This window comes from Monodon monoceros, unplaced genomic scaffold (genome assembly GCF_005190385.1).
Source record: "Monodon monoceros isolate NGI ecotype Baffin Bay Population unplaced genomic scaffold, NGI_Narwhal_1 Super_Scaffold_7, whole genome shotgun sequence".
In the NCBI taxonomy this organism is placed as follows: domain Eukaryota; kingdom Metazoa; phylum Chordata; class Mammalia; order Artiodactyla; family Monodontidae; genus Monodon; species Monodon monoceros.
This window is the reverse complement of record NW_021703784.1, coordinates 53,237,096-53,262,795: the sequence shown is the minus strand read 5'-3', so window position 1 is coordinate 53,262,795 and position 25,700 is coordinate 53,237,096. Positions and strand designations below refer to the sequence as shown.

At 39.3% G+C, this 25,700-nt stretch overlaps 1 long non-coding RNA gene across 1 annotated transcript in view; it reads right to left on the bottom strand.

Moving 5' to 3' along the window:
* Nucleotides 1-1,510: 1,510 nt before the first annotated feature.
* The window catches only part of LOC114886869, a 77,374-nt gene continuing 53,184 nt past the window's right edge, over nt 1,511-25,700 (bottom strand). Inside the window, exons 5-6 of the long non-coding RNA XR_003791442.1 lie at nt 5,923-6,108; nt 1,511-1,905 (exon numbers count right to left, since the gene is read on the bottom strand). This is a non-coding gene — a long non-coding RNA (uncharacterized LOC114886869). The remainder of the gene's footprint in view (nt 1,906-5,922; nt 6,109-25,700) is intronic.

The following is a 25,700-nucleotide window of genomic DNA, read 5'->3' as shown; positions in this document are numbered from 1 at the left end:
ACCACTTTTCTATGTTCCACATATGGAACTTTCAATAACAAAGGAAGAACAGCTCCTCTGAAAAAGGTTTTAAAGTTTTTTAAACTTTTATTATTATTTTATTTCACAAGTGACACGCATTCACTACTGAAAAAAAATAAAATAAAAATGGATGAAGGGCTTCCATGGTGGCACAGTGGTTGAGAGCCCGCCTGCCAATACAGGGGACGTGGGTTCGAGCCCTGGTCTGGGAAGATCCCACATGCCACGGAGCAGCTGGGCCCGTGCGCCACAGCTGCTGAGCCTGCGCTCTGGAGCCTGCGAGCTACAACTACTGAGGCCACGTGCCACAACTACGGAAGCCCGCGTGCCTAGAGCCCGTGCTCTGCAACAAGAGAAGCCACCGCAATGAGAAGCCTGCGCACCACAACGAAGAGTAGCCCCCACTTGCTGCAACTAGAGAAAGCCCGCGAGCAGCAATGAAGACCCAGTGCAGCCAAAAATAAATAAATAAAATAAATAAATTTATTTTTTTAAAAAATGGATGAAAATTAAAAATGAAATTCTATAAGGTCACCTATAATCCCACCATAAATAGCTATTATTAACATTTTAGTGTATAATCCCTTTTATATCATATACATGTAAACACATATAATTTTTTTTTTTTTTTTTTGCGGTAAGTGGGCCTCTCACTGTTGTGGCCTCTCCCGTTGCGGAGCACAGGCTCCGGATGCACAGGCTCAGCAGCCATGGCTCACGGGCCTAGCCACTCCGCAGCATGTGGGAATCTTCCCGGACCGGGGCACGAACCCGTGTCCCCTGCATCGGCAGGCGGACTCTCAACCACTGCGCCACCAGGGAAGCCCAAACACACATACTTTTAAAATAAATGGTGATATTATTCATAGAATTTTAGAGGTATCTTTGCTTAGGCTGTTCCGTCATCCTGGAATGCATTTCCTCCTTTCTGTTCTTCATCTGAATATTTCCTGCTCATCTTTCTAGACTTAACACATGCTAACACCTCTGGGAAGACTTTTCTTGCCCTCTCTTCTTTCTTCTACCCTAGATGGATTAGGTAATACCTCTTAGGTTTTCCAATGAATCTTTAGTTCTTTCTTTTTTTTTTCTTTTTAATTTATTTATTTATTTTTGTCTGCGTTGGGTCTTCATTGCGCACAGGCCTTCTCTAGTTGCAGTGAGCGGGGGCTACTCTTGGTTGCCATGTGCAGGCTTCTCATTGTGGTGGCTTCTCTTGTTGCAGAGCACGGGCTCTAGTCTCGTGAGCTTCAGTAGTTGTGGCACACAGGCTCAGTAGTTGTGGCTTGTGGGCTCTAGAACGCAGGCTCAGTAGTTGTGGCGCACGGGCTTAGTTGCTCCATGGCATGTGGGATCTTCCCGGACCAGGGCTCGAACTCATGCCCCCTGCATTGGCAAGCGGATTCTTAACCACTGCGCCACCAGGGAAGTCCCTTTAGTTATTTCTTTATTACATTTTGTATCTTAATTCATTGTTTACATGTCTGCCTTTCCCAAGAGTCAGGGAGCTCCTCAATGGCAAGGATAATGGCCAGAGTAGGTTTTGTTGAATGGTGTGTGGATGGATGAAGGGATGGAAAAATGGGCGGCCAAATGAATGATGCACGGAAAGAGACACATGCATGACTTTTCATCTGCTAAGGAGAGCATCCTTACCTTTTTGGCCCTTTAGCCTCAGTCTCAGCTACGTTGCCATGGAAGAGTCATTGGTAGAGGGAATATGGATGATGCCATCATCTTATTACTGGGGCTATAAAGACAACTCGAGTGCTTGTCACCTCCACAAGGAAATCTTCCAAATCCCATCAAAGTTTTGTGCGAAGTCCCGGACTCTGGCCCTTCATTCACTGGAGAGGCAGCAGACCTGCTCAGCCATCCTGAAAACTAAGCATCAGGAGACCCAACTTTCAGTCTCAATTATGTGATAAACTTTCTATGCATGGCCTTGGACATGCTGCTCCCCTGCCACAGGCCTCAGTTTTCTCCCTTTACAATAAGAGGAGTAGACTGAGTGGTCTCTAATTCTCCTTTCAGCACTCACTTTCTATGGTCTTATAATTTACTCACTGTTGATCTCACTCAGAGAAGAGACAGGATAGAGAGCATTGCCCACCTTACCTAAACTGTGCTCACTGCCACTATCTCACCAGATTCCCTTGGACAAATCTCTACTTCCCAGGGCCCCAGTTTCCTCATCTGGAATGGGAAGATTGAGCCAGATTTTACACACTGAATTTATGCCCAGGGTGTCTATAAATGCAACTTATGCAAGTCCCCTAATACAAAGAGAATATTCCATTTAAAGATGAACATTCAGAGTCTCTGAAAATATAGTAAGATTGCATTAGTTGATGTTCTCTCCTAAATGTATTCTCAGAGGCCACCATGTTGAGCTGAAATAAATGTTTTATCTTTTACAAAAATCACTCTGATTTTGGGCAAAGCAGTTCCCAAACTCATTGCAGAGTAAGATCACACTGATTTTCAGAGCTTCCAAAAAATAAGAAAATGGCTAACATCAATACTGCAACTGCTGCTAAATTCTCAGTTGCTTCAGAACTTTTCACCTTTTATTCATAAAATGACAAAATTTAGAGTCATCTAAAGGTTGGAGTTCACTATCAATATTATTATAATATCAAGCTTAGACCTACTTTTCCATTAGAAAACACCATAGTTATTACATTAATTATAATAGAAATTATTAGCCATCAATATGAAATTTCAGTAATGAGCAAAAATTTGGGGAAGCATTTTTCCCCATATAGTAAAGGGTTAATATATACATATAAAGAACAGGAAAAAGAAAGGAAGAAAATGCATAAAACTCTTAACAACATATGAAAAGTTGCTCAATATCATTAGCCATTATGGAAATGCAAGTTAAAACCATGATAAAATACCACTATATACTTTTTAGAATGTAAAATATTAAAAAGACTTACCAAACCATGTGTTGGTGAGAATTTAGAAGAGTGGTGATGTATACTAGGTTAGAAAACAGTTTCTTAAAAAACAGTTTGGAAGTGTCTTAAAAAGTTAAAGGTATACCTACCAAATGATGTAATAATTCTAATCTTAGATACTTACTAAAGAGAAAACATATGAAAGCTATATCCATAGAAGTTCTCTTACATGAATATTCATAGTAGTTTTATTTGTAATAGCCAAACACTGGAGATAAACTTTTGGTGGTGATGGGTATCTTGGTTGGAGCAATGGCTCCACATGTGTATATGTATATCAAAACTTATGCAATTGTACCAATGTTCATCAACAAGTGAATGGATAAACAAATTGAGGTATATTCATACAATGGAATACTACCCAGCAATAAAAAAGAATGAACAAGTTATGAATCTCAACAAATTATGCTGAGTGAAAGAAGCCACATAAAAAAAGAATATATAGCATATGATTCCATTGCTAAAATATTCTAGAAAATGTGAACAAATCTATAGTGACAGAAAGGAGATCAGTTGTTGTCTGGGTTTGGGAGAAAGAGTGGGAGGGAGATCACAAAGGGCACCAAAAACTCTGGGGGTGACGGATATGTTTATGATCCTGATTGTGACAATGGCTTATTAAAACTAAACTAGGGCTTCCCTGGTGGTACAGCGGTTAAGAATCTGCCTGCCAATGCAGGGGACACGGGTTCGAGCCCTGGTCTGGGAAGATCCCACATGCCGCGGAGCAACTAAGCCTGTGCACAGCTACTGTGCTCTAGAACCCGCGAGCCACAACTACTGAAGCCCACGCACCTAGAGCCCGTGCTCCACAAGAGAAGCCACCGCAATGAGAAGCCCACACACCGCAGTGAAGAGTAGTCCCACTCACCACAACTAGAGAAAGCCTGTGTGCAGCAAGGAAGATCCAACGCAGCCAAAAATAAAATAAATTTAAAAAAAACAAAAAAAACCTAAAGTTTATTTTATTATTAACCCTGGTTTAAAAACAAAAGACAAAGGGAATAAGACTCAACCATTCTCAGTGATTATTTGTGAGGAAAATACAATAAGGTATTTTACATATTTTTGTGGAGGGCCTGCTCTATGGGGAAACTCACACATTGACTTATGAATCAGGAGTATTCATCAAACCAGCCAGAAGTGGGAATGTTAATTTATGTGAGCTGATATGGTCCTGAGTTCATACTGCTCCCTAAAACATTGAGTTGATATGTGCTGCCACCACACACACACACACACACACACACACCACTGAACTTTCTGGCATTTGGGGCTTTTACAGACAGAACAGACCCATCCTCGTTGATGTATCTTGCCCTCTTGACTTTTTCTTGCACTCGCCTTGCAAATCCACTATCCTGCATCAGCCAGCACTTCCATTCTCTGCTTCTACACCTGGCTCTGAGAGTGACTGGAAGGTCTTTGAATGCACATGTGTAAGATAAGTGAGTCTGACCATAAGTGAGTAAAAGAACTTTGTTCACTTGGAAAAACTAGTTGTAATCACTTCATAAAAGTGAAAGCCTGTGAACACAGATTCTTATAGCAAAGATGAATGTATGTAACTCAGTTCAGTTGGGGACCCTCCTCTGCTGAAAGGTTGAGATAAAATTGGCTTAAACTCCTCTTCTCTCCAACTCCCTATCCTGTGAAAATCCAAAGCCCTCTTCAAGATTTCAGTTTCCTCCCAGTGATCTTCTGTTATCATAACCACCTGGCCTCTAGGCTCCTGGCTCCACACCTCTTCCACTGTTCTGCAGTGCATGGATCCAGACTCAATCCTATTCTGTTTCAACCCCAACTATTCTGACGTCATCTGTTGTGCTGCAATTTCAATTCTGACACTAAGCAACCAGAGTTATTGTCAGACTCCACAGCTGTAAGGGCACAGTCTCCAACAAGACTGCCCCCACTCCAGACACCAGGAGCAAGTAGGGGCCCAGGCCACCCATACTCCCAACCAACTGGCTACAAATCCAGAGGGTTCCTCCAACCCCGCTCAGGTTCTATAATTCAGCAGAATGACACAAAACTGAGGATAGCACTATACTTACAATTAGAGTTTTAAAGGATACAAATCAGACCAGCCAAATGAAGAGACACATAGGGCAAGGTCTGGAAGGTCCTGAACACAGAGCTTCTGTGCCCTCTCCCCATGGGATGAGGGCACCTCATCTTCCCAACATGAGTTCACCAACAAGGAACTTCCACTGAGCTTTGCTGTCCAAAGGTTTATTGGAGTTTCATTGATTAAATCATGGACCATGCACTTGAACTCAATCCTTCTCCCCTCCCTGGAGGTTGGGCTGGCTCAAAGTCCCAACCTTCTAATCAGTGGTTGGTCTTTCTGGTGACCAGTCTCAATCTTGAAGCTATGCAGGGTCCCACCATGAGTGCCCTCATTAGCATAAACTCAGGAGTGATCCAAGGGACTCATGAATAATAAAGACACTTTAGTCACTCAGGAAATTCCAAGGGTTCTAGAAGCTCCATGCCAGGAACGCTGCAAATTATTTTTGGAACTTCTAAATGACTTGAGCAGGGCTGACCCCAGCCTATTCCAGTGATCCAAACTAGTGACGAAACCCAGATAATCTGTACATTCCAGCTCCCCGGCCAGACTGCTACTCAGGGATAGACTTGAGAGAACTCTTGGTGAGTGAAGGACTCTTACCCCTGGGGTCACTGAGCTGGTAGAAAGGTCAGCCTAGCATTGCTAGTGCCCATCTTTGCCAGCACAAGTGAAGAGTCTGCTTGAGAGTGAATCAAGACAAAGGAAAACAAAATCAAGAGATGGAGAGAAAACACAGATATGGATGACAAAGTTTGACTTCCTGAATCCAACCATGTCTAACTAGATATCTGGGTTTTCCCTTAAGCCACATTGAGTTAAATTTCTGTCATTTGCAATTGCAAGAGTGTTGACCAATACCTTCTTTCTTCCCCCTCCTTTTCACAAGCAATAAACCATGTTCCTCTCTTTGTTTCATGCAAAACAGCTTCCCCTTGTCTGAGCTGGGCATCTGCTGACATCTGTGTCTGCAGGGCATTTCAAAGAGTTTTCATAAAGACAGTTTCCTCCATGTGAGATACATTGGTGTCATCCATTTTTTTCACCCTGTAACAAAAATATTTATACAATCAAGACTGTACTGTATGTATAGTTTCTTATCTGCTTTTTTCAATTTTCAGTCAACAAATATTTATATAAAAACTGTATACTAGTCATATATTAAGCAACTAACACTCTATGTTGAGAATTTTCCCACATCATTAAAAAGATTTTGTAAATGTAATTTATTATTAACCAGCACAGAATATACAAGCACATAGACAGGTTTCTTTTTTAAGATTTTCATTTTTTTAGAGCAGTTTTAGGTTCACAGCAAAACTGAGGGAAAAGTACAGAGATTTCCCATATACCCCCTATTCCCTTATAGATAGTTTTTAAACTGAACATTTATTGTAGAATATTTAGCTTGTTTCCAAGTTTTATGAATAATGATAGACACATAACACCATTTAAATCTCTCATCATTTCCTTAGAATAGATTCCCAGAAGTAGAATTTCCATAAGAACTTCATTTTTTACCTCCCAAAAATGCAGAAAAAATTTACTAATCTCTGTTGTAGTAAAGCGTCTATCCCCTCTGACCCCACCTTGCCTGGAGAGATCTGGCCTAAAATACCTTCAGGTAGTACAAGAATCACGTTCCTTGAGAGCTTCCTGTTTCCTCTGAGTGCCCCTCCTCAGCTGTCCTTAAAGGGCTGGGGACTGACCAGGCAGCAGGCAGCCTGTCAACCTGGCAGACCTCTGGAGGTATAGTACATATAACTGCTTTAGGAATTGCTGAAAAAAATGGCATTCAGGGCAAGCCTGAAAGGGAGCTAGATACCAAGACAAGAAAGTCAGCACTAATCATGACCCCATTTCCATTTTTAAGTCTCTTTTTCCCTACTTTATTTTCCTTAAGAAACATATGTGATTTATAATGGAAATTTTTAATTTATTGGTAAAAACAACAACAAAATGAGTTTCTCAAATTCAGTGTGGGACTGGAGATAATCTTCTGGTTCCTGGAAAAGCAGTTGTGAGCTATCTAGCTTGGCAATGCTTCCTACAAATCACTGGCTGACTCAGAAAAATACATATGCACTTTAGTCACACGAAGGACAGGGTGATTCCCTCTGGGACCACCACAAAGGGGAATTGATGACTGTCTTCCAGACCTGAAAGAGGGTTCCAAATTGCAATGTGTGAAAATAAGCGGTGGGTCTAAGAACTGTCAGCGGGAGCCTCCAAAACAAAGATTTTTGACTCATTGCAAGAACCTTCTAAGAGGCAGAGTAGCCCAAAGATAAAACCAGCTGCTCCAGGAGGTGATGACCTCCCCATCCTGTGAAGTGCTAAAGCACAGACTGGAGGCCAGTTGTCCTGGGTGGTGTGGCAGGGATCCAACTGCAAGGCAGGACAGTGGTTTTCAATCTTTTTGGTCTCTGGACTCCTTTACACTCTTAAGAATTACTGAGGATCCAAGGAACATTGTTTATATAGGTTCTATCTATCAACATTTACCATATTAGAAATTAAAACTGAGAAAATTTTAAATACTAATTTATTTTAAAATAACATTAGTAATTCCTTTCTACATTAACATAAAGAAAAGGTTTTACAGAAAATAACTATATTTACTCAAACAAAAAAAATCTAGCAAGAAGAGTAGCATTTTTTAAAAAATCTTTTTACTATCTAGATCAATGGAACACAACTGGATGATTATATCTGCTTCTACATTTAATTTGTTGCAATATGTTCTTCAAGGTTGGTTGCAATGTGGAATCTGAAACCATTATCAAGGAACTGTGACAGAGATTATAGAGCCTGTGCCCAAAGAGATCACAACTGAAAAATAATAAGGGAAAACACTTATTGAGTGCTTACCATTATCCAGGTTATATGTCAAGTATTCTACACACATTACTTCAAACAACTTTATAAAAGAAATTTACCTATTTTTACAGATGAAGAAACGAAAACATAGAGAAGCTGTATACCTTACACCAGGTCACACAGCCTGGTGAAGACAGGATTTAGAGCAATTTAGCCTAACTGTTCTAATCTTGGCTCTAAATCCTGGCTTATTTTACCTAGCACAATGTTTTCGAGGTTCATCCATGATGTACTTCATTCCTTCTTAAGGTGGAATAATATCCCATTGTATGTATATACCACATTTTGCTTATCCATTCATCTGTTGATGGATGCTTCTTAGTATGTTTTAAATAAACAATTACTACGTTCTGTAATAGAGGCAAGCACAGGTTCTAAGACGGAGAGACAGAGGAGGAGCCACCAATCCAGCTTGGGCTGAGGCAGCCAGGGGCTGGTGCCTGAGCAGAGACTTGAAGGATCGGTGGGAGACATCCAGGAAAAAGACAGGAAAGGGAGGAACCAAGGGACGTGTAAGAAAGAGAACCATAGCCAGCCCCATAGGGCTGAGTCAGGTTTGTGTGGAAGAAGGGCAAGAAGTAAGGCTAGAGAGGCAACAACATTGACATTACAGAGTATTTAAGACAGGCTGGGTGCTGTGCAAAGCCTCTTAGATGTTTTAACTTATTTAAACATTACAGCACCGTCTAAAAGAAAACCAGACCTCTTGAGTATATACTGAGGACCAGGCACTGTTCTTAGTACCTTGTGTGCAATAATAAATTTAATCCCCATAACAACTCGACGTCCGTACTATTATCATTCCCATTTTATAGATGGGGAAGTAAGGCTAAAGGCTAAAACAATTTTGCCCAAGTTTATGCTGGTAAGCAGGGATGTGAACCCAGGTTTCAGCAGCTATGCTTATATCCTGACAGCTGAGAATATGAGAACAAGGTAAGGAATTTAGACTTTTACTGGACAGGTTTAGGCAGAAAGCAACTTGTCCTGATTTGCATTTTATAATCATTCTAGCGGCTGTATGGAGAGTGATAGGCAGGAAGAAGACTGGAGGCAGAGAGACCAGTTAGTAAGTCAAATGGGAAAGAATGAGAATGGGGCAGGGCAGTGCAAATACAGACAAGTGGAGGGTTCTGAGAGATATTCAGGACATGTAATAGTCAGCCGATGGTGATTTGTTGAAGCGGGGTCAGGGATGATTCCGAGTTTCTGAGAGGATGACAGTGCAATCACAGAGATGGAAGATGCATGGGAAAAACAAGTTTGAGGTTAGGGAGAATCAAGGGGTGAAGATAATGAGATCATTTGGGACATCTGAGTCTTGGTAGGCCCAGGGAGAGCGACCTGGGCACATAAGCTCCATGAAGGCAAAGATCTCTGTTTCGTTGACTGACATGGCCTAGTGCCAAGAACAGTACTTGGCATAAGACACCCAGTAAAGACAACCCAGTATGTAGTTGTTCAATGAATGAGTATGGGTACAGAGGAGAAAAGAGTGTGACCTGGAGGTTAGGAAATTGTGTCAGGAGTTGGAGCTACAGAGATTGCCAATAGTACATAAAGTGAGGAGAGTTATAAGGACAGAACTCTGGGGACACAATGCTTACAAGACAGGCAGAGAAAAGCCAACCGAACCTTAGAGAGACTGAATGGCCACAGAGAGGGAGAAACTAGGAGAAGGGAGGTTGTCAAAGGCATCTCAAATTTTTAAGGTAAAAGAGACTTTGAAGTGCTTACCAGTTTATAAAACATACTTTCTCAGATTCTTCTTTTACGTTTTAGTATAACATACCTTTTACTAAATTTTTTATTGAAGTAAAAATTACTTTTATGATAAAGTGCAATCATCTTAAGTGTATATTGTGATGAATCTTTGCGTCTTTATGCATCTGTGTAACCCCTATCTGGATCACAATAGAGAAACACTCCAGCACTCAAATGTTTCCTTCACACCCCTTCTCAGTCACCACTCTCCTCCCCACTGGAGATAAGCATTCTTCTGGCTTCTATAATCTTCCATCAGTTCTTGAACTTGTATCAGTTCTTAAATTTCATATAGATGAAATAATACAGTATGTATTATTTTGTGTCCGGCTTCTTCCACTCAATATAATAGCTGCGAAATTCATGTAATGTTTTGAGCATCAGTAGTTTGTTCTCAGGTATTTTCAAAAATGTAATTCTCATTGAGGATAATAACATCTACCTGTAAAGGAATTAAATGGGATCATGCCTAGTAGCCACCCTACAAAATGAATATTTATTGATTACCTAGCTTTGGTTCAATATCAAAACAATTTAATGCTCATAGAGGAATCATTATTTCCTCTTTGCAGAATTTGGTGATATTTTGGAGGGAAGGGAAGAATGAAACAATGGTATGCTGGTAAGCCAGTTTTCTGGGGGGGTTGGGGGGGGAGTCCTTGACTTGGAGAATCTATAATAAATAGACATTCTTCCAAAGAAAACAGACAGATGGCCAACAGGCACATGAAAAGATGTACAACATCACTAATTATCAGGGAAATGCAAATCAAAACCACAACTGTTATAATGGCTATTATCAAAAAGACAAGAAATAACAAGTGGTAGAAAGGATATGGAGAAAAGAGAACACTTGTGCACTGTTGGTGGGAATGTAAACTGGTGCAGCCACTATGGAGATTCCTCAAAATATTAAAAATAGAACTACCAGGACTTCCCTGGTGGTGAAGTGGTTAAGAATCTGCCTGCCAATGCAGGGGACATGAGTTCGATCCCTGGTCCAGGAAGATCCCACATGCCACAGAGCAACTAAGCCTGCGCGCCACAGCTACTGAAGCCTGTGTGCCCTAGAGCATGCGCGCTGCAACTACTGAGCCCACATGCCACAACTACTGAAGCCCACCTGCTGCAACTACTGAAGCCTCTGCACCTAGAGCCCATGCTCTGCAACAAAAGAAGCCACCGCAATAAGAAGCCCACGGACTGCAGCAAAGAGTAGCCCCCGCTCACCACAACTAGAGAAAGCCTGCACGCAGCAATGAAGACCCGGAGCACCCCCCCAAAAAAAATAGAACTACTGTATGATCCAGCAATTCCAGTTTTCCCAAGAAAACGAAATCACTAATTTGAAAAGATATATGTGCCCCCATGTTCACTGCAGCTTTATTTACAATAGCCAAGATATGGAAATAACTATGTCCAACGATGAATGAAGTGATAAAGAAATTGTTTTATATATATGGAATATATATAAAATATAAATTTTATATATATTCCATATATATGGAATACTACTCAGCCATAAAAAAGAATAAAAAAGAATGACATCTTGCCATTTTTGACAAATGGATGGACCTTGAGGGTATTATGCTAAGTGAAATAAGTCAGACAGAGAAAGACAAATACTGTATGATTCCACTTATATGTGGAATCTAAAGACCAAAATGCATGAACAAATAAAACAAAACAAAACTCATTGATACAGAGAACAGATTGATGGTTAACAGAGGTGTTGGGAGTTGAGGGATGGGAAAAATGGGTGAAAGGGATAAGCAATATGGTGACAGGTGGTAACTAGACTTATTGTGGAGATCACTTTTTAGTGTATATAAATATTAAATTATAATGTGCACCTCAAACTTATATAATGTTATATACCAATTTTACCGCACTAAAAAAAATTTTAAACCATCTAAAAAAAAATCCCTGATTTGTAGTGTTTGCTGATTTTTGGAGTGTAATACTCCCATTGTTGCTGATATCAGGCTACCAATGGCTTAACAACTGGCCTGCAGAATTCTTGGAAATTTAACCATGAGCTCTCCAACACCGATATGAGCCAGTTCCAGCACGCCACTGAGTGATTCGCAGACTCTCAAGCTCAGTCCAGCTGAGATTCTTGCTCAAGGTCTCAGACCTGGAAAGACCAGCCTTTTAAGACCAGCCTTTTCTGACCCTAATCCTCTCTGCTTTTCCCCCTATGTAAAGGATTCTTTAAAAATGATCTACTGATGGACGTGAGTCTTACTGATGGGCCTCAAAATTCAAAATTTTATAAACTTTCATTTTCATTAGTCACCTACTAAGTGAATTATCCATTAATAAAATGTGATATTCATAAACTAAAATTGGGCGGCTACTAGAATTTATTAAAGAGTCTAAATTCAGTATTCCACTAAGAAGTCTGTCTGCCAGGCCAATCTTAACCCCGATTTGCCTCCTGCTGCACATTACCTCACCCAGATAGCTGGAATGCTCTTAATTTGGGGAATGGACTTTCTGTTATCAGAGTATTAAATCCTCATTGTAGTATTGTCTTCAGTTTGCTGTGATTTTCAATTGCTAATATTCTTCCTCTTTAATTTAAAATTACTGTTAGTTTAGCTCCCCCCTTTTTGTTTGTTAAGGTTGTTAAGTGTTAGAGAACACGCAGTGACACATATTTGCACCAGCAGCATTTTTGTCCTATAATTTTCTAATAACTAGACTTTAAGATATGTATACATCATGGTTCAATCATGACTCATCCATACCCTCATTGCTGAAGCTGATGTAAATATCATCTCTCTAAATTTCATTTTTTGCACTCACAGTTCTGTGGTGATGTGTGTGGCTGCCTCTGAAGTGGTGCTGTTTAAACAACTTGCAATACACTCTCAATATAAATGCAATTAAATTACTGGGTTATTATTAATTTACAAGGTGTTGTTTATAATACAAAATTATATGAAAGTACATGTTCCCCCATGTGGAAATAATAAATGTAAATCCAACTATACCTATGCCTATATTCTTATATGTGGGAACAAGAGAAACAGGGAAGTTTACTGAGGTTTAGGAACAATTTCCACATGCCATACCAGGCGGTAAGGTGATATAGTTGAAGACAGAGGCTTTGGAATCAAAATGACTTGAATACATTTTAGCCATGTGACCTAGGGCAAAACATTTCTTTGTCTCAGTTTCCTTGAGTTTAAATGAAGCAAATGCCAACTACCACAGAAAGATATCTTAAAGATTAAATGCATAAAAACAGGCACATAGACCAATGGAACAGAACCAAGAGCATGGAAATAAACCCAGGCACATTTGGTCAACTAACATTTGACAAGGGAGCCAAGAATACTCAACAGGGAAAGGATAGTCTTTTCAAATAAACGGTGCTAGGAAAACTGGAGAGTCACATGTAAAAGAATGAAATTGGACCCCTACCTTTACACCATTCACAAAAATTAACTAGAAATGGATTAAAAACTTAAATGTAAGACCTTAAACCATAAAACTCCTAGAAAAAGAAAAACACATGAGGATAAAGCTAGTTGGCATTGGTCTTGGCGACAATTTTTTGGATATGACACCAAAACACAACTGACAAAAGCAAAAACAAAGTGGGACATCAGACTAAAAAGCTTCTTCAGCAAAAGAAATGATCAACAAAATGAAAAGGCAAACAGTGGAATGGGAGAAAATATTTGCAAACCATATATCAGATAAGGGGTTAAAATCCAAAATATATAAGGAACTCAAAGAGCTCAACAGCAAAAAGACTAATAATTTGATTTTAAAATGGGCAGAGATCTGAACATTTTTCCAAAGAAGACACACAGATGGCCAACAGGTATATGAAATGATGCTCAACACTCTAATCATCAGGGAAATGCAAATCAAAGCCACAATGAGGTATCATCTCACATGTGTTAGAACAGCTATCATCAAAAAGACAGGAAATAACAAGTGATAGAGAGGATGTAGAGAAAAGGGAACCTTTGTGCACTGATGGTGGAAATATAAATTGTACAGCCACTTTGGAAAACAGTATGAAGGCTCTTCAAGAAACTAAAAATAAAACTATTACATGATTCAGCACTTCTACTTCTGGTGATATGTCTGAAGGAAATGAAATCACTATCTTGAAGAGAGATCTGCACCCTAATGTTTATCGCAGCATTGTTTACAATAGCCAAGACATGGAAACAACCTAAGTGTCTGTCAGTGGATGAATGGATAAAGAAAATGTGACACACACACACACACACACACACACACACACATTTTTTTTTTAATTCAACCATAAACAGATGGAAATCCTGCCATTTGCAACGTGGAGGGACTTGAAGGTATTACACTAAATGAAATAAGTCAGACAGAAGGACAAATACTGCAATATCTCACTTATATGTGGAAAAGTATATGTTTGCTTAAAGTATATGTTTTAAGCCAAACATATATATATGTTTGGCTTAAAAAAAAAAAGCCAAACTCATAGAAACAGAGAGTAGAATGGTGGTTGCCAGGGACTAGGTTGGGAAGAATGAGGTTGGTCAAAGGGTTAAAAAAAAATTATTATTTTTAAAAAATTAAATGAGATAATCATAGGCCCCCAAAAAGGAAATGATGTTTATTATTATTTTTCTCTGTGTGGCCTCCTATCAAGTAAAATCATAGACTTCCCTTCCCTATTGCTTCTCCAAGATTTCACCAGATACACAAATATTATATTGGCAGGTTTACAATACAATCGGTCATGCAGCCGAGATATATCTTTTCTAGAAAATCTGAGTAGAATTCATTCTATTTTTAAAAACTGGTCACTCTTGTGGACTTGTTTTCTTATCCCACATTAAGAACTTAAAGGTCCTACTCTTTTCAGCTGGAAGATGCACTATGTGCTAGATATAATTAGCAGAGAGTTAACTCTCCGAAGGAGCATTATTTAAAGAGAAAGCTGTAGCTTCAGGAAAGAAAAACAGATGGGTGAGTACTGGTTGTAAGAAGTGATGTTGCATAAGAAGAGAGTAACTCTGTTGAGCACCATAATATGGCAATTCAGACTGAGGGTCATGGAGAGTAGAGCGGTGGTTACCAGGACTTGGGGGACGGAAGTTAGGGGGAGATATTGCTCAAAGGGTATAAACTTCCAGTGATAAGATTAACAAGTTTGGGGATCTAATGCACAGCATGGTGATTACAGCTAATAATACTTGATACAGAGTGTATCTCAAATGTTCTCACCACAAAAAGAAAATGGTAACTATGTTACTGGATGAAGGTGGTAACTAATACTATGGTGGTAATCATTTTGCAATTTATAAATGTATCAAATCAACATATTTTAAACCTTAAAATTATACAATGTTATGTGCCAATTATATCTCAATAAAGCTGGGGGGAAAGTTGTTTTTTTGTTTTTAAAGAGTGAGGGTCAAGCAAGGCCTGCACTTTTCACACGTTGCCTCAGGGAACACTCGCCCAGTGAAGAAGCTCAGGGTAAAGGCACCACCGCCAAAGCAGGGATGAGAGTCACCTGACACCAGGAGGGAGACCCCAAAGAGGCCACAGCCACAGGAGGCCGGAGTCCTGGCCGCTGTCGCCTTCCCCAAGGGCTTCGACCGGCCCCCTCAGGTCGCGCAACAGATGAGTGCCACCCGCCTCGTGGACCCTGTCCTGCCTTGTGTCATCGACACAGTTGCCCTGTTGCCAGAATGAGGTGAAGTCTGAAAATTGCTCAGCGGGACCAAGCATAGCACGGGCCTCTTCTCTTGTGGTTTCACTTGCCAATGACCACTATCTTGATAATTCCGTGTGACAGACAGGAATTGCTCTTGGTGCTCCGGCCTCATGTCAGGCCTGAGCCTCTGAGGTGGAAGAGCCGAGTTCAGGACATTGGTCCACTAGAGACCTCCCAGCCCCTCGTAATATCAATCGGCGACAGATCTCCCAGAGAATTCCGTCTCAACACTAAGACCCTGCTCCACTGAATGACCAGCTAGCTCCAATGCTGGACATCCCAGGCCAAACAACTAGCAAGATAGGAACACAACCCCACCCGTTAGCAGAGAGGCTGCCTAAAATCATAATAAATTCACAGACACCCAAAAATACACCACCAGACACGGTCCTGCCCACCATAAAGACAAGATCCAACCTCATCCACCAGAACACAGGCACAAGTCCCCTCCACCAGGAAGCCTACACAACCCACTGAACCAACCTTACCCACAGGGGGCAGACACCAAAAACAACAGGAACTATGAACCTGCAGCCTGTGAAAAGCAGACCCCAAACACAGTAAGTTAAGCAAAATGAGAAGACAGAGAAATACACAGCAGATGAAGGAGCAAGGTGAAAACCCACCAGAACAAACAAATGAAGAGTAAATAGGCAGTCTACCTGAAAAAAAATTCAGGTAATTGAATAATTATAATGATAATAATAACAGTAATGATAGTAAAGATGATCCAAAATCTTGGAAATAGAATGGAAAAAATACAAAAAATGTTTAACAAGGACCTAGAAGAACTAAAGAGCAAACAAACAATGATGAACAACACAATAAATGGAATGAAAAATTCTCTAGAAGGAATCAATAGCAGAATAACTGAGGCAGAAGAACAGCTAAGTGACCTGGAAGATAAAATAGTAGAAATAACTACAGCAGAGCAGAATAAAGAAAAAAGAATGAAAAGAATTGAGGACAGTCTCAGAGACCTCTGGGACAACATTAAATGCACCAAAATTCAAATTATAGGGGTTCCAGAAGAAGAAGAGAAAATGAAAGGGACTGAGAAAATATTTGAAGAGATTATAGCTGAAAACTTCCCTAATATGGGAAAGGAAATAGTTAATCAAGCCCAGGAAGTGCAAAGAACCCACACAGGATAAATCCAAGGAGTAACACGACAAGGCACATATTAATCAAACTATCAAACATTAAATACAAAGAAAAAATATTAAAAGCAGCAAGGGAAAAGCAACAAATAACATACAAGAGAATCCCCATAAGGTTAACAGGTGAATTTTCAGCAGAAAATCTGCAAGCCAGAAGAGTGTGGCAGGACATATATGAAAGAGAAAAACTTACAACCAAGATTACTCTACCCAGCAAGGATCTCATTCAGATTCAACAGAGAAATTAAAACCTTTACAGACAAGCAAAAGCTAAGGGAATTCAGCACCACCAAACCAGCTTTACAACAAATGCTAAAGGAACTTCTCTAGGCAGGAAACACAAAAGAAGGAAAAGACCTACAATAACAAACACAAAACAATTAAGAAAATGGTAATAGGAACATACATATCGATAATTACCTTAAGTGTAAATGGATTAAATGCTCCAACCAAAAGACGGGCTGAATGGATACAAAAACAAGACCCATATATATGCTGTCTATAACAGACCCACTTCAGACCTAGGGACACATACAGACTGAAAGTGAGAGGATGGAAAAAGATATTCCATGCAAATGGCAATCAAAAGAAAGCTGAAGTAGCAATTCTCATATCAGACAAAATAGACTGTAAAATAAAGACTATTGGACTTCCCTGCTGGTGCAGTGGTTACAAATCCACCTGCCAATGCAGAGTACATGGGTACAAGCCCTGGTCCAGGAAGATCCCACATGCCGCAGAGCAACTAAGCCCATGTGCCACAACTACTGAGCCTGCACTCTAGAGCCCATGAGGACAATTACTGAGCCCTCGTGCCTAGAGCCTGTGCTCCGCAGCAAGAGAAGCAACTGCAATGAGAAGCCCATGCACCGCAACGAAGAGTAGCCCCAGCTCACAGAAACTAGAGAAAGCCCGCACGCAGCAACGAACGCCTAGCAGAGCCAAAAATAATAAATAAATAAAATAAATAAATTTATAAATAAATAAAAAGAAAATAAAGACTATTACAAGAGACAAAGAAGGACACTACATAATGATCAAGGGATCAATCCAAGAAGAAGATATAACAATTATAAATATTTATGCACCCAACATAGGAGCACCTCAATACCTAAGGCAAACGTTAACAGCCATAAAAAGGGAAATCGACAGTAACACAAAAATAGTAGGGTACTTTAACACCCCACTTTCACCCATGGACAGATCATCCAAGATGAAAATAAATAAGGAAACACAAGCTTTAAATGACACATTAAACAACATGGACTTAATTCATATTTATAAGACATTGTATCCAAAAACAACAGAATACACTTTCTTCTTAAGTGCTCATGGAACATTCTCCAGGATAGATCTTACCTTGGGTCACAAATCAAGCTTTGGTAAATTTAAGAAAACTGAAATCATATCAAGTATCTTTTCTACCAACACACTATGAGACTATTATCAATTATAGGAAAAAAAGCTGCAAAAATTACAAACACATGGAGGCTAAAGAATACACTACTAAATAACCAAAAGATCACAGAGGAAATCAAAAAAACCTAGAAACAAATGACAATGAAAACACGATGACCCAAAACCTATGGGATGCAGCAAAAGCAGTTCTAAGAGGGAAGTTTATAGCAATACAATCCTACCTCAAGAAACAAGAAACATCTCACACAAACAACATAACCTTACACCCAAAGCAATTAGAGGAAGAAGAACAAAATAAAACCTGAAGTTAGCAGAAGGAAAGAAATCATAAAGATGAGATCAGAAATAAATGAAAAAGAAATGAAGGAAACAATAGCAAAGATCAATAAAACTAAAAGCTGGTTCTTTCAGAAGACAAAAAAATTGATGAACAATTAGCCAGGCTCAACAAGAAAAAAAGGGAAAAGACTCAAATCAACAGAATTCCAAATGAAAAAAGAGATGTAACAACTGATACTGCAGAAATACAAAGGATCATGAGAGATTAATAAAAGCAACTGGATGCCAATAAAATGGACGACCTGCAAGAAATGGAAAAATTCTTAGAAAAGCACAAACTTCTGACTAAACCAGGAGAAATAGAAAATATAAACAGACCAATCACAAGTACTGAAATTGAGACTGTCATTAAAAATCTTCAAACAAACAAAAGCCTAGGACGGATGGCTTCACAGGCCAATTCTATCAAACGTTTAGAGAAGAGCTAACACCCATCCTTCTCAAACTCTTCCAAAATACAGCAGAGGGATGAACACTCCCAAACTCATTCTACAAGGCCACCATCACCCTGATACCAAAACCAGACAAAGATGTCACAAAGAAAGAAAACTACAGGCCAATATCACTGATGAACACAGATGCAAAAATCCTCAACAAAATAGTAGCAAACAGAATCCAACAGCACATCAAAAGGATCATACACCATGATCAAGTGGCATTTATCTCAGGAATGCAAGGATTCTTCAATATACACAAATCAATCAATGTGATAAACCATATTAACAAATTGAAGAATAAAAACCATATGATCTTCTCAATAGATGCAGAAAAAACTTTTGACAAAATTCAACACCCATTTATGATAAAAACTCTCCAGAAAGTAGGAACAGAGGGAACCTACCTCAACATAATAAAGGCCATATATGACAAACCCACAGCCAACATCATTCTCAATGCTGAAAAACTGAAACCATTTCCAATAAGATCAGGAACAAGACAAGGTTGCCCACTCTCACCACTATTATTCAACATAGTTTTGGAAGTGTTAGCCACAGCAATCAGAAAAGAAAAAGAAATAAAAGAATCCAAATCCAAAAAGATGAAGTAAAACTGTCACTGTTTGCAGATGACATGATACTATACACAGGGAATCCTAAAGATGATACCAGAAAACTACTAGAGCTAATCAATGAATTTGGTAAGATAGCAGGATACAAAATTAATGCACAGAAATCTCTTGCATTCATATACACTAATGATGAAAAATCTGAAAGAGAAATTAATGAAACACTCCCATTTACCACTGCAACAAGAAGAATAAAATACCTAGGAATAAACCTACCTAAGGAGACAAAAGACCTGTATGCAGAAAACTGTAAGACACTGATGAAAGAAATTAAAGATGATACAAACAGATGGAGAGATATATCATGTTCTTGGATTGGAAGAATCAAGATTGTGAAAATGACTATACTACCCAAAACAAACTACAGATTCAATGTAATCCTTATCAAACTACCAATGGCATTTTTCATAGAACTAGAACAAAAAATTGCATAATTTGTATGGAAACACAAAAGACCCTGAATAGCCAAAGCAATCTTAAGAAAAATGGAGTTGGAGGAATCAGACACCCTGACTTCAGACTATACTACAAAGCTACAGTAATCAAGACAGTATGGTACTTGCACAAAACAAGAAATATAGATCAATGGAACAGGATAGAAGCCCAGAGGTAAACCCACATACATATGGTCACCTTAACTTTGATAAAGGAGGCAAGAATATAAAATGGAGAAAAGTCAGCCTCTTCAACAAGTGGTGCTGGGAAAACTGGACAGCTACATGTGAATGAAATTAGAGTACTCCCTAACACCATACACAATAATAAACTCAAAATGGATTATAGAACTAAATGTAAGGCCAGACACTATAAAACTCTTAGAGGAAAACATAGGCAGAACACTCTATGACATAAATCACAGCAAGATCCTTTTTGACCCACCTCCTAGAGAAAGGGAAATAAAAACAAATATAAACAAATGGGACCTAATGTAACTTAAAAGCTTTTGCACAGCAAAGGAAACCATAAACAAGACCAAATGACAACCCTCAGAATGGGAGAAAATATTTGCAAATGAAGCAACTGACAAAGGATTAATCTCCAAAATATAAAAGCTGCTCATGCAGCTTAATATCAAAAAAACAAACAACCCAAACCAAAAATGGGCAGAAGAGGTAAACAGACATTTCTCCAAAGAAGACATACAGACTGCCAACAAACACATGAAAGGATGCTCAACATCACTAATCATTAGAGAAATGCAAATGAAAACTACAATGAGGTATCACCTCACACTGGTCAGAATAGCCATCATCAAAAAGTCTACAAACAATAAATTATGGAGAGGGTGTGGAGAAGAGGGAACCCTCTTGCACTGCTGGTGGGAATGTAAATTGATACAGCCACTATGGAGAACAGTAAGGAGCTTCCTCAAAAAACTAAAAATAGAGCTACCATATGACCCAGCAATCCCACTACTGGGCATATACCCTGAGAAAACCATAATTCAAAAAGAGTCATGTACCACAGTGTTCATTGCAGCACTATTTACAATAGCCAGGACATGGAAGCAACCTAAGTGTCCATTGACAGATGAATGGATAAAGAAGATGTGGCACATATATACAATGGAATATTACTCAGCCATAAAAAGAAATGAAATTGAGTTATTTGTAGTGAGGTGGATGGACCTAGAGCCTGTCATACAGAGTGAAGTCAGCAAGAGAAAAACAAACACCATATGCTAACACATATATATGGAATCTAAAAAAAAAAAAACAATTGGTTCTGAAGAACCTAGGGGCAGGACAGGAATAAAGACACGGACGTAGAGAATGGACTTGAGGACACGAGGAGGCGGAAGGGTAAGCTGGGACGAAGTGAGAAAGTAGCGTGGACATATATACACTACCAAATGTAAAATAGCTAGTGGGAAGCAGCTGCATAGCACAGGGGGAATAACTCGGTGCTTCGTGACCACCTAGAGGGGTGGGAGGGAGACCCAAGATGGAGGGGATATGGGGATATATGTATACGTATAGCTGATTCACTTTGTTATACAGCAGAAACTAACAACCATTGTAAAGCAATTATACTCTAATAAAGATGTTAAAAAAAAGGGGGGGGAAAGAAAAAACAAAACCAAAAAAAAATCATATTAATGCCTTTTATTTTATTACACGTTAAAGTGAAAATATTTAGGTTATATTGGGTTAAATCAAGTATATTATTAAATTAAAAAAAAAAAAGTAGTGACGGTCACAGAGTCAAGTGTCCTGGGTTGGAGTACAAATATGTAAAATCTAGCCTTCTGTGTGCCTCAGTTTTATCACCTAGAAAATGGTGATAATAATACCTAATAGTAATAACTAATACAGTTGACATGAAAACTAAATAATTTAATATATGCGTTCCCTCGTGGCGCAGTGGTTAAGAATCCACCTGCTAATGCAGGGGACACAGGTTTGAGCCCTGGTCCGGGAAGATCCCACATGCCACAGAGCAACTAAGCCCATGCACCACAACTACTGAGCCTGCACTCTAGAGCCCACGAGCCACAGTAACTGAAGTCCACATGCCTAGAGCCCATGCTCCGCAACAAGAGAAGCCACTACAATGAGAAGCCCGAGCACCACAACGAAGAGTAGTCCCTGCTCGCCACAACTAAATAAAGTGCACAAGCGGCAATGAAGACCCAACGCAGCCAAAAATAAAATAAATAAATAAATTTATAAAAGAAAAAGAAAATCATCCCCTACTTGTGATTTGGTAGGTTTTGTTTTAAAAAAATAATAATAATAATTTAATACATGTAAAACCCAATAGAAGTACTCAGGATATAGTAAACACCTAGTGAATGTTAGCTGTTATTGCTATGCATCAGGTCTGTTCTAGGCACTAGGGCATAATGAAGTATAAGATAGATGAGGTTATTGCATTAAAGAGCGTAACTTCTAGGCAAGGGATGTGTCAGATTTCTTGTTTGTTCTCCAGATCCACTTTCCACACTTCTCCACTCTGCTCAGTGCCTCCAGAGCTGACTGTAAGACCACATGAATGAGTTCCCCTGTCTTCTGGCTTCTAATTGTGTGCCCATGCTACCCACATTTTTTCCCAGAAGATTACAAATTCAGGGGTTCCCACAATCCCCTGCTCAGGTTTGATATTCACTAGAATGATACATAGAACTCAGAAAAGTGCTATACTTTCTTTTCCAGTTTATTATAAAGGATACAAATGAATAGCCAGATAAGTATACAAATGAATAGTACATAGATCGAGGTCTGGTACATAGGAACCTCTGTGCCCAGGGAGTCAGGCTTTGCCACCCTCCAGAAACATGGATGTGTTCACCAATTCAGAAGCTCTCTCAGTCTTGTAGTTTAAGAGTTTTTATAACCCAATCTCCAGTCCCCATCACCATCCAGGAAGTCAGAGGGTGGGGATGAAAGTGGAAATGAAATTGGTTGCTGTTTCAGCTGACCAGCCTCTATTCTAAAGCCATTTAGGGACCTCATTCTGAGTCATCTCATTAGTATAAACTGAAGTGTGGTTGAAAGGGGCTCCTAATGAACAACAAAAGATAATCCTATCACTCAGGAAACTCCCATGGTTTTAGGAGCTCTGTGCCAGGAACTGGTGACAAAGACCAAGTATATATTATACCATAGTCTATATGAAGTTGTATACACATCCAAATCAGGAATCATTTCTCATTTATTTTACTGAAACTTTTAAAAACATCTTTCCAAATTTCAGTTAAAAATGATATATTAGGAAAAAATGATACATTAGAGTTTCATCAACTTTTTGAATAAACTCTCATCATTTTGTTTGTGCCAGGTTTCTCGTCCAAGTTTTGAAAATATATTTTAGAATCCTTAAATGTTTCTGTATCTATATTGCAAGATTTGAACAATTTTATAACAAGTAAAATCTCACTACCCTTTAACTCTTTAAAGAAAAATCCACATTAGTATGTGTGTTTAAATTATCCCAACTGCAAAACAACACGAAAAAGAAACTGTTATAATTCAAACCATTTAATTAGTATCCTCATAGAAAACAGAGCATCTACAAAATAAAAACAGGATGTTATGAAAAGGAAAAAATATTGGAAATTAAAAATATAAATGCCAAAATTTTTAACAAAAGAGTTGTAAGATGGAAAAGAAATCTCCCATAAAGATGGGGGGGGGGAGGCTTCCCTGGTGGCGCAGTGGTTGAGAGTCCACCTGCCGATGCAGGGGACACGGGTTCGTGCCCCGGTCCGGGAAGATCCCACATGCTGCGGAGCGGCTGGGCCCGTGAGCCATGGCCGCTGAGCCTGCGCGTCCGGAGCCTGTGCTCCTCAATGGGAGAGGCCACAACAGTGAGAGGTCCACGTACCGCAAAAAAAAAAAAAAAAAAGATGGGGGTAAAAACCTGTACAAAATGTGAGACAAAAATACGAAGTCTAACATTTGACTAACAAGAGATCCAGAAAGAGAACAGAAATGGCAAGGACAAAACTGACAGAGAACTAATAGAAAAGAAATACTTGGAGCTGAAGGACATGAGTCCTCAAGTTGGAAAGTTCACAAAAGTTTAGCACGATGAGGGACTCAAAGTCCATACTTAGACAGATTGTTGTGAAATAGTAGGACCACAAGGAAAAAGAAGGGAAAATCAGGTCAACTGCAAAGGATGACCTGGATACCAGAAGACTATTGACAATGCCTTCCAAATTCTGAGGGAATTTGACTACAATTATACAATTTAAATTGAAAAGAGAAAATCACCAAGAATAAAATAACATCCACATATCCACCATTCAAAATAAATACATGTTAACACTTTTTCATTTTTGCTTCAGAAAATAAGTGAAAACAGAGCACCCCATACTCCAAAGCAACCATTCTCATAAATTAGATGTGTACCTCCTAGTCTATGTTTTCACACTTTTACTACCTGCATGTGTAGCTATAATCAATAGATAGTGAGAGTTGGGTATTTGAAAGGTATTTGAATTGAAATCTTATGGTATATATCATTCTGCAGTTTGTTTGACATCTTCTCTGTTCTATCTGCAAGCAATGCACTGCCAAGGGCACATCCAGACTTCGTGGGGCCTGAAAGTTAGAAAATTGGTGGCGGTGTGTGGAGGCGGGAAGAGGGAGGTCTCTTTAAGAAAAGAATATTAAATTATGAATACAAAATTATATCTGACAGTAAATTTTTATGTAGAGTGAGAAAAGAAATTACAACAAATTACAAGTTTTAAAAAGCTGACACACCTCCATACACTTTTTCCCCTACAGCTTTTAACTGTTTACTTTTTTGATAACCTCTTCATAGGACAATGATCTTATAATTTTCAATAGGGAGAATAGAAAGATAACTCAGTCTTGTCTCTATGGTTGATCAAAATTCATTCTCTGTAGCTGATAGTTTAGAAAAGTTTCTTTCTGCCTCACACATAATTATCGGTTAGGTCATATAAATTGTTAGGATTATTGTCAACTTTGGGAAAGCCCTGATTTTGCACTCTGACATTTTCCTTTTTAATACCAAACTGTTCTTATTTTGTGGCTGCGCCATCTTCTATGAGGATACTAATTAGATGATTCTTTTAAATGTTTATTTCATGTTTTGGTCTGTTCCCCTGAGTTATCTCTGCTTCCTTCAGTATTATTATTTTATCTGTTAGTTTATCTTGTCCTTTATGCCTAGTCATCATTGATTGTTTATACATGCTTGAGAATGAGGAGAGAGGAGAGCTTCCTGTGACTTCTGCGTGGGAGGGTGGTTGGGAGGCTGAAAGCTTTGTTTTATAATGAGCAGGCAGAGAACCAGCCATTATACTTGGAAAGTCTAAAATCCAGACACAGGGACTTTCCTGGTGGGCCAGTGGTAAAGAATCCACCTTACAATGCAGGGGACGCGGGTTCGATCCCTGGTCAGGGAACTAAGATCCCACATGCCGTGGGGCAACTAAGCCCGTGTGCCACAACTACTGAGCTCACGCGCCTCAACTAGAGAGCCCGTCTGCTGCAAACTATAGAGCCCATGTGCCCTGGAGCCTGTGCGCCACAACTAGAGAAGAGAAAACCCACACGCCACAACTAGAGAGAAGCCCGCGTGCTGCAACGAATGATCCCTCATGCCTCAACGAATATCCCGTGAGCCACAACTAAGATCCGATGCAGCCAAAAATAAAAATAAAATAAATAAATAAAACCCAGACACAGAGGATAGTCCTAATTCATTCTGTTTCTTTAGAATAAACCACCAACTTTTCTGCAAGCTTTAGGGAATATCCTGGCAATCAGACCCTCTGTACCCAGGGATGGGATGGGAGGATTGA